The sequence below is a fragment of the Panthera leo genome, chromosome A2, assembly GCF_018350215.1.
Source record: "Panthera leo isolate Ple1 chromosome A2, P.leo_Ple1_pat1.1, whole genome shotgun sequence".
Taxonomy (NCBI): domain Eukaryota; kingdom Metazoa; phylum Chordata; class Mammalia; order Carnivora; family Felidae; genus Panthera; species Panthera leo.
This window is the reverse complement of record NC_056680.1, coordinates 141012450-141023086: the sequence shown is the minus strand read 5'-3', so window position 1 is coordinate 141023086 and position 10637 is coordinate 141012450. Positions and strand designations below refer to the sequence as shown.

At 38.2% G+C, this 10637-nt stretch overlaps 1 non-coding gene across 1 annotated transcript; it reads right to left on the bottom strand.

Annotated features, from left to right (window-relative positions):
- Positions 1-10184: 10184 nt before the first annotated feature.
- LOC122214626 lies at positions 10185-10292 on the bottom strand. The gene has a single exon (XR_006200006.1). It is a non-coding gene; the product is annotated as a U6 spliceosomal RNA (small nuclear RNA).
- Between the last annotated feature and the right edge of the window lie 345 nt (positions 10293-10637).

The following is a 10637-nucleotide window of genomic DNA, read 5'->3' as shown; positions in this document are numbered from 1 at the left end:
AATGACATTTTCCTGTTAATACAATGGCAATGCTGGTTTTCAATTAATACTTTCTTATGGATTTGCACTAGCTTTCCTCTCTGAGACAGATGACACTAAGCTTTGAGTTTTGCACTTATTTAACAGAAGGCTATGAAGTTTAGTCCTCTTCAAAATGTGCCTTAAAATTTTGGCCAGAAGACCAAACGCGGCAATGGTTCATTGTGATAATTCTCATTATTTTGGCATGTAATAATTATAAAACTGTGTATCTGTATATACAGTATAAACTGTATATTTTATACTTTCCTCCTTTTCTAATTATGCCAACCTGTTTGGACTGCTGGATGCACATATTCTAGGGAATAGCTTCTAAGAGAGGAAAACATCTCACACAGTACTGCAAGCAGGTTGAAAAAGGGTAATATGAACATGTTTTGGGTTTTCTCTCTCTATTCTGGCCATACTGATTCCACTATCTAGGAGTTCAGTACAGTCTGAGCACCAGCTTCTAGGCCGGCAGTATGTTGGAGTTAAAGCTCATCTACGAAGGCTTAACTACAGGAGAAAGTACGTTTGGAGCATCAGTTGTGGCAAATCAACTCACTATTAGTCTCTCAAAGATATCCTTAGACCTCAGATTTGTTATTTTATGCATTTGGGATACTTGAAATGAAGAACTTAGGTCCTCACATATTTCAGATAGTTCAAAAGAACTCTCTGGTTACCACATTAAAAATGGAGATGGATAAGTATGGAGTTTGTGCATTGGTGGACCCAGCCAAAATGTGAACACACTGGGAACTGGAAACAGGGCAGACAGGTATGATGCCTAAATGCATTAGAAGTGAGATCCAAGCAATAGTCTTCTTGGATAGTGCCTGACATGGGCAATAGGGGAACTCTGAAGAGTGATTCTAAATGTCAGTCTGAAGGCAAGAGCCAGGGTATCCGCCTTCAAATCATTTGGAAATCATTTTAGTAAGGATTCCCTGCCCTCACTACCAGAGATTTTTATTCACTATGTATGGAATAGGGAGAGAGAATCTGCATTTTAATAAAAATGTAATGATTGGTCTAAAGAGCTGGGAAGCATGTTTGCTAAGCATATCATCCATATAAAAGAATAGGACTGTGATGGACAGGATACCCCCTAACCATTTATGTTGCCAAAGTGATAAAATGTGTCCCAGGAAAACAGAATTTTGGATGTGGTGTTTTAATAGTTGATTTTGCTTCATATCTATATACTAAAGGAATCAGTTTTATAAATGATACAAAGAGTTAAGAAATGTTGATGCATATGATGCCCCTATATGTACTCCTATTTGTCTTACTTTATCTTTAATAACCGTTAGATAAAACAGTATTTTGCTTTACGGTTTAAATTATTAAATGTTAACAGACCGATGAAATAAGGAATTGGGAGTCAGGATTTTGTTCACTTATCTCTCAGTGGATGATATGAATCTGACAGACCATGGCATTTTTTGGTCTCATTGATTCTCTCTTTAAAGATTTCTCAGTTGCCTTAATTCCTAAGCTCTATTGCTTTCTTCTTGCAATGCCATTTAGTTTCACAAGTGGAAAGTTTTTACTTTGTTATAAATGTTCCATTATTTGCTTGACTATGTTGTAAGTTTTGTTAGGTTGTTTTATTAAGTCTTAATTCTCATGATGGAACTTTTGGAAGCTTTTAGACTTTTGCTTCTGTCTCCTACCCTACCCCCTTTTCCTTATTTTCTGCTTTCTCTTTCCTTCCTGCTCATTTAAAAAAAAACAAAAAACTTTGAATGTTTATTTTTGAAAGTCACCAAGCATGAGCATGGGAGAGGCAGACAGAGAGGGAGACACAGAATCCGAAGCAGGCTCTAGGCTCTGAGCTGTCAGCACCGAGCCTGATGCAGGACTTGAACTCATAAGCCTTCAAACCACGAGATCATGACCTGAGCTGATGTCAGCCACTCAACCAACTGAGCCACCCAGGAGCCCTGCTTTCTGCTCATTTTTTTTCTCTTTATTACTACTTACCATGTATAACAAATTGCCTCTAAACTTGATATACAACAATGAATGAAGATGTCCCTTAAGGCTCTTATTCTCAAGTGAGTAAGATAAAATAGTTGCATAAAAAATTATTAGATGAAGGAGTTTATAATAAACGTGCAATAGGCCCAGCCTTAGCTGGAATCAGTATATGGTTGGGCTTATAAATGAAATATTTGCTTGAGGGACAAAGAGGCCTCTGAAAAATAACTTCCAAGTGCAATGAAAGCAGGCTTGGTTACATTGAGTTGGCATATAACCCAGTTGGAAGATAATGGTGCTACTAAATATTACCAGGTATATTTCATCATATCCCTGCATAATATGTTTTAGGCTACAGTTGAGACCTAACTTTACAAAGAAGTATGCTTCAAAGAGCTGATTTGGGACACTGGTTAACAATGTAAATAACATGGCAAGATGGAGAAGAGAGAATCCATTGTTTGTCTGCAGTTTGCCTTATCCTCTTGTTTAGGGGAGAAGGTAATATTTGACAAGAACTAAGAGCGCTGAACATATGTGAAAAATTGTTACAATCTCCCTGCTTCCATGTCTTAAGTTACTTCCCATGCATATCACAATTTTTCAAAATTCTTGGAATAGGAATGGCCAATGATATAGGAGCCATCAGGAAACCTTAGAAATTAAGTATAGTGGTTATCATATATCTTTAGGACATGATTGGCTATGGGCTGAAAACCAGGAAAATCCAAGTGTAAAGCAAAGGTACACACATGTGCTATTAGGCATCACTGAGTTAATATGTTTCTTTCTGTGCAGTTTAACACAGATTGTCTCATCACTGCCTCTATCTGCAAGATCTTTTTGAATCAAAGTACATAAAGTGAGATCAGGAACTGGGATCAGAATATTGTCTGCAAGTTGATCACTACCTTAAGTTTGGGGGAGTACTCTGATCCTAAAGTTTAATTAACATATAGTACATTCCTCTGTGACTGTGTTATAATTCAGCATAAGGTAAGGGCAGAGGAGGTCTCCAGTGGATTGAGCATTTTAGAGTGAGAATCTATATAGAGTGTTATCATTGTGGAATGAGGTTCTATGATAAATGTTATTAAATTGAGGGGTAAGTTGCTCCTCTAGGTATCAATGGGCAATGAATATGTACTACCAGCTTCAGGGATGTGCATAATCCTGAGCATGTTAGGACACCAAGTAGCCATAGTCTCAAGAAGTTAAGGATCAAACGCTAACCATAGATGTACCATAAATATATGATCAACCAATGCAGAATGCTAGAATATTCAGATTTTGTCAGGACATTATAGGTTCCTTAGAGTTCTTCACAGGATGGTGTCTCCACAGTGTTGGTATAGCTTCAAAAATGCCAGAATAACTCTGTATAAATGAGTCAGCATGTGTTGTAGTGGGTCACCATCTCTGTTATCTACCAGACTCTGAATATTATGGGTAGGTAGGATTTCCAGCAGTGCTGTGCAATGTAATATCATAAGTTGTCATCCAGCAGAAGAAGATGTATTAATGGGAGAGGCATGCGTCTCCTCCCCACTCATGTAGAAACCTGGAAATCAGAGCCTCCTGGTACAACCAAATGTGTAGGACAAAGCAGAATGCTACCTCAGAGTCTCTAGTGAATGCTTCCAAATAATGAAACATCTGTGTTGTTGGCTGTTGGTAAATGAGAATAGGTTCTGAGATTCAATTATTTCTCCATTACCTATGCCCCATTGCTTACAGCTAGAGGTCATTCTTACATGGAACAGGAAGAAATTGTCACTATGATCTCCAGTCTTGGCCCTGTAGTGCCCTATGGACACTATTTTTGTCTGATACAAGATGCAGAGTCAATTGCAAGCTTTCACAACAAGGTTCTGAACCTGAGTTAATGTTCAAGGAGCAGACATTAGTCTTGCATGTGACAAACACACTAGAAATTAGCAAGCTGAGGAAAACCCTAGAGGTTACATCTGTCATGATTCCAGTTTCAAGTTGGCAGTCCAAAGTATGCAGCTGAGGGAGCTGGGACCAAGAAGCAGAACCCTGATCCACAGCAATGGAAAAATAAATACCAGATAATGACAACTATGAGAGTAGAGCCTTAGGAAATGATATGAAGTAAGGGTATGGTACTTGCAAGACCTCCGTTCAAAGTGTTTAAAGGCTATTTCATAATGTATTCTAAAAGAATAAATATTTTGAGGCTTAAAATTTTAACTCCATTTCATTTTACTAAAAAAATTTTTTAATGTTTATTTTTTTTTTTAGAGAGAGAGGGTGAGAGTGAGCAGCGGAGGGGCAGAGAGAGAGAGGGGGAGACACAGAATCTGAAGCAGGCTCCAGGCTCTAAGCTGTCAGCACAGAGCCCAATATGGGGCTCGAACTCATGAATTGTAAGATCATGACAAAAAAAAAAAAAAAAAAAAAAGGTAGGGCACTCAACTGACTGAGCCACCCAGGTGCCCCAAACTCCATTTAATTATAAATTTGAAAATGGAAACTTTATGTGACCCTCTGTCCCATCCTAACAATCAGGCAGCAAAAGGTTGAAAAACTACAACACAATTTTAAAAACCCTATCAGAGGAAGACACAAGATTCCTATATGAGTTAAACTCTAGAAAGTGGTAAATCTTTCATAAAGACAAGGTGGTTAGCCCTACTAGAACTGCAAAAGGAAAAGGGATCCATTAGTTCCAGTAGAAAAGGGGCAAAGGGGGAGCAGAAACCAGCTAACATTAAAAAACAAACAAAAAAAACTTCTAACAGTCTCCTATGAGTTTATGTCCCAGATTGGGAATCAGAGGAGCTCCTGCAAGAGAACTAGTCTGCAATCTCTTAACAACACTTACTCATGGGTATTTATAAAAATTTGAGTAGAAGTACATTTTCATTTTTTTTCAATATGAACTTTATTGTCAAATTGGTTTCCATACAACACCCAGTGCTCATCCCAGTCTTCTGTTAAGTTTCTCAGGATCCACATAGGAGTGAAAACATATGGTATCTGTATTTCTCTGTATGGCTTATTTCGCTTAGCATAACACTCTCCAGTTCCATCCACATTGCTACAAATGGCTAGATATCTTTCTTTCTCATTGCCACGTAGTATTCCATTGTGTATATAAACCACAATTTCTTTTCCATTCATCCGTTGATGGACATTTAGGCTCTTTCCATAACTTGGCTATTGTTGAGAGTGCTGCTATAAACATTGGGGTACAAGTGCCCCTGTGCATCAGCACTTCTGTATCCCTTGGGTAAATTTCTAGCAGTGCTATTGTTGGGTCATAGGGTAGGTCTATTTTTAATTTTTTGAGGAACCTCCACACTGTTTTCCAGAGTGGCTGCACCAGTTTGCATTCCCACCAGCAGTGCAAGAGGGTTCCCGTTTCTCCACATCCTCTCCAGCATCTATAGTCTCCTGATTTGTTCATTTTAGCCACTCTGACGAGCGTGAGGCGGTATCTCAGTGTGGTTTGATTTGTATTTCCCTGATGAGGAGCGACGTTGAGCATCTTTTCATGTGTCTGTTGGCCATCTGAATGTCTTCTTTAGAAAAGTGTCTATTCATGTTTCTGCCCATTTCTTCACTGGATTATTTATTTTTCAGGTGTGGAGTTTGGTGAATTCTTCATAGATTTTGGATACTAGCCCTTTGTCCAATATGTCATTTGTAAACACCTTTTCCCATTCCGTTGGTTGCCTTTTAGTTTTGTTGATTGTTTCCTTTGCAGTGCAGGAGCTTTTTTTCTTGATGAGGTCTCCATAGTTCATTTTTGCTTTTAATTCCCTTGCCTTTGGAGATGTGCCAAGTAAGAACTTGCTGCGACTGAGGTCAGAGAGGTTTTTTCCTGCTTTCTCCTCTAGGGTTTTGATGGTTTCCCGTCTCACATTCAGGTCCTTTATCCATTTTGAGTTTATTTTTGAGAATGGTGTAAGAAAGGTCTAGTTTCATTCTCTTGCATGTTGCTGTCCAGCTCTCCCAGCACCATTTGTTAAAGAGACTGTTTTCCATTGGAAATTCTTTCCTGCTTTGTCAAAGATTAGTTGGGCATACTTTTGTGGGTCTCGTTCTGGGGTTTCTATTCTATTCCATTGGTCTATGTGTCTGTTTTTGTGCCAATGCCATGCTGTCTTGATGATTACAGGTTTGTAGTAGAGGCTAAAGTCTGGGATTGTGATGCCTCCCACTTTGGTCTTCTTCAAAATTACATTGGCTATTCGGGGTCTTTTGTGGTCCCATACAAATTTTAGGATTGCTTATTCTAGCTTCGAGAAGAATGCTGGTGCAATCTTGATTGGGATTGCATTGAATATGTAGATAGCTTTGGGTAGTATTGACATTTTAACAGTATTTATGCTTCCAATCCATGAGCATGGAATGTTTTTCCATTTCTTTGTACCTTCTTCAATTTTCTTCATAAGCTTTCTATAGTTTTGAGCATACAGATCTTTTACATCTTTGGTTAGGTTTATACCTAAGTATTTTATGATTCTTGTTGCAATTGTGAAGAGGATCAGTTTCTTTATTTGGCTTTCTGTTGCTTCATTATTAGCATGTAAGACTGCAACTGATTTCTATACATTAATTTTGTATCCTGCGACTTTGCTGAATTCATTTATCAGTTCTAGCAAACTTTCGGTGGAGTCTGTTGGGTTTTCCATGTATAATATCACGTCATCTGCAAAAAGTGAAAGCTTGACTTCCTCTTTGCTAATTTTGATGTCTTTGATTTCCTTTTTTTTGTCTGGTTGCTGATGCTAGAACTTCCAACACTATGTTAAACAACAGCGGTGAGAGTGGACACATCCCTGTCATGTTCCTGATCTCAGGGGGAACGCTCTCAGTTTTTCCCCATTGAGGATGATATTAGCTGTGGGCTTTTCACAAATGGTTTTTATGATGTTTAAGTATGTTCCTTCTATCCCGACTTTCTCAAGGGTTTTTATTAAGAAAGGGTGCTGAATTTTGTCAAAGGCCTTTTCTGCATCGATTGACAGGATCATATGGTTCTTATCTTTTCTTTTATTAATGTGATGTATCACGCTGATTGATTTGCGAATGTTGAACCAGCCCTGCATCCCAGGAATGAATCCTACTTGCTCATGGTAAATAATTCTTTTTATATGCTGTTGAATTCAATTTTCTAGTATCTTATTGAGAATTTTTGCATCCATATTCATCAGGGATATTGGCCTGTAGTTCTTTTTTTTTTTTTTTTTTTTTTTTTTTTTTTTTTTTTTACTGCGTCTCTGTCTGGTTTAGGAATCAAAGTAATACTGGCTTCATAGAATGAGTCTGGAAGTTTTCCTTCCCTTTCTATTTTTTGGAACAGCTTCATTCTGTGAGTGAAATGTTGCAAGGATCACAAAGTACCAGAGACATCATTACAAGCATGAAACCTACAGACATCACAATGACTCTACACCCATATCTTTCTATAATAACACCAAATATAAATGGACTAAATGCTCCAACCAAAAGACATAGGGTATCAGAATGGATAAAAAAAAACAAGACCCATCTATTTGCTATCAAAAAGAGACTCATTTTACACCTGAGAACACCTTCAGATTGAAAGTGAGGGGTGGAGAACTATCATGCTACTGGAAGTCAAAAGAAAGCTGGAGTAGCCATACTTATAGCAGACAAACTAGATTTTAAATTAAAGGCTGTAACAAGAGATGAAGAAAGGGCATTATATAATAATTACAGGGTCTATCCATCAGGAAGAGCTAACAATTGTAAAATTGCATGTCTATGTGCCGAATACGGGAGCCCCCAAATATATATAACAATCACAAACATAAGCAACCTTACTGATAAGAATGTGGTCATTGCAGGGGACATTAATACTTCACTTACAAAAATGGATAGATCATCTAGACACAGGATCAATAAAGAAACAAGGGCCCTGAATGATACATTGGATCAGATGGACTTGACAGATATATTTAGAACTCTGCATCCCAAAGCAACAGAATATACTTTCTTCTCGAGTGCACATGGAACATTCTCCAAGATAGATTACATACTGGGTCACAAAACAACCCTTCATAAGTATACAAGAATTGAGATCATACTATGCACACTTTCAGACCACAATGCTATGAAGTTTGAAATCAACCACAGGAAAAAGTCTGGAAAACCTCCAAAAGCATAGAGGTTAAAGAACACCCTACTAAAGAATAAATGGGTCAACCAGGCAATTAGAGAAGAAATTTAAAAATATTTGGAAACAAATGAAGATGAAAATACAATGCAAATGCTTTGGGATGCAGCGAAGGCAGTCCTGAGAGGAAAATACATTGCAATCCAGGCCTATCTTCAAGAAACAAGAAAAATCCCAAATACAAAATCTAACAGCACACCTAAAGGAAATAGAAGCAGAACAGTTAAGACACCCCAAACCCAGCAGAAGAGAAATAATAAAGATCAGAGCAGAAATAAACAATATAGAATCTAAAAAACCTGTAGAGCAGATCAATGAAACCAAGAGTTGGTTTTTGGAAAAAATAAACAAATTGATAAACTTCTAGCCAGGCTTCTCTAAAAGAAAAGGGAGGGACCCAAATAGATAAAATCATGAATGAAAATGGAATTATTACAACCAATCCCTCAGAAATACAAGCAATTATCAGGGAATACTATGAAAGATTGTATGCCAACAAACTGGACAACCTGGAAGAAATGGACAAATTCCTAAGCACCCACACACTTCCAAAACTCAATCAGGAGGAAATAGAAAACTTGAACAGACCCATAACCAGCAAAGTAATTGAATCAGTTATCAAAGATCTCCCAACAAATAAGAGTCCAGGACCAGATGGCTTCCCTGGGGAATTCTACCAGACATTTAAAGCAGAGATAATACCTATCCTTCTCAAGCTGTTCCAAAAAATAGAAGTACATTTTCAAAAGAGATCAAGAAAGGAGAGCTGAGAAAGATCTCCCAGGAGGCATGTGAGGCTTCACCTAAGCACAAGGTCCTTTTCCCTGAAACAAGGTACAGGGTAAAAGAAGACCTGAGAGACCACCCATAAGGCAGACTCCAGGTTCTTTTTATTCCCGGGTCTCTCCTTTTTCTTCTTTTTATGCCCTTAGGGTTCTCAGAGATTCCTAGATCTGTGGTTTGGTGTCTGACATTAACTTGTGGAAATTCTTAATCATTATTGATTTATTTATATATTTCTTCTTTCTCTTTCCTCCTTCTAATATTCCCATTACACACAGGTTACACAATTGTAGTTGTCCACAGTTCTTGGGAATTAAGTCTTGTTTTTTCAGTAGTTTTTCATTGCCTTTTGGCTTTTGAGTTTTCTGTTGATAAATCCTCTAGGTCGGAGATGCTTTCCTTGGTTGTTTCCAATTTACTAATTTGCCCATTAAAGGCATTCTTCATTTGGTTACAGTGTTTTTGATATCTAGCATTTCTTTTTAGTTCTTTCTTAGGATTTCCAGCTCTCTACTTATATTATCCATCTATTCTTGCACGCTAATTTACCCATTAGAGCTCTTAGCATATTAATCATAATTGTTGAAATTCCCAGTCTGATAGTTCCAACTCTGCCATATCTGGTTCTGGTGCTTGCTCTGTCTTTTCAAAATATGTTTTGTTTAGTTGTGGGTTGTTTTTTTTTGGTTTTTTTTTTTTTTTTGCCTTTTTGCTATACTTTGTAATATTTTCTTGATAGCCAGGAACATACAGGCTCAAAGGAATTGCTGCAAATAGGCCCTTAGTAATGTGGTAAGGCGGGCGTGGTGGGTAAAGGAAGCTACAATACTGTGGTTTGGTCTCCATCTTTTAGTGACCCTTGCCTCTGGACTATGCACTTCACACGTGTTTCTCCAGTAACCCCTACCCAAGTTGGAGAGGATGGCTGGGTTGAGTGGGGGAATTATTTCTCTTTACACCACTTGGTAGGCTAAAGCCAGCTGGAGTTGGATACTTCTCTTCCCCAGGTGAGTTAGGTTCCGATAATACCCCAGCAGGTTACGTTCTGGTTAACTAGTTTCCCCTGAGGTCAGGCTTTTTCAAAAGAATAGAATAGTGTATTTCAAAATGGCTCTCTTTCCTTCTCCCTGCTATAAATGTGAGATGACTTTACCTGAAATTTACTGTGGAAACTTCATCAAGTTCCTGGAGATAAATTTTAGAGCATTTTTGTGGCTCCCCCTCAGACTAGGTCCTTCTGAAGTTTTTGCGTGTCATCCTTGCTCAGGGGCCATGCTAATCTTCTCTGTATCGTTCCAATTTTTAGTATACGTGCTGCCGAAGTGAGCACCCTTCTGAAGTTTTTAACTCTCAGAATTGTCCACACTGGGCCTCTAGCAGTTTATCATTGATAGTTCAAGTGTTCATTTCCAGCACTGGTTCCTGTGGTGGTTTCTGTTCATGAGTCTCTCCTCTAGTAACCTATAGGATTCTGCCCCTCTAATTTTAGGAGTAGTGGTGCCCTGTGTCTTCCCTTTTCTGATGGAACTAAAAAGATGATTTTCAGTCTGTTCAGCTTTTTACTTGTTAAGACAGGTTGGCAACTTCCAAGCTCCGTACATGTGGGATTGGAAAGTCCAGAAGTGTGTGTGTGTGTGTGTGTGTGCATGTGTGTTTTAGTGGTTACATGAATATA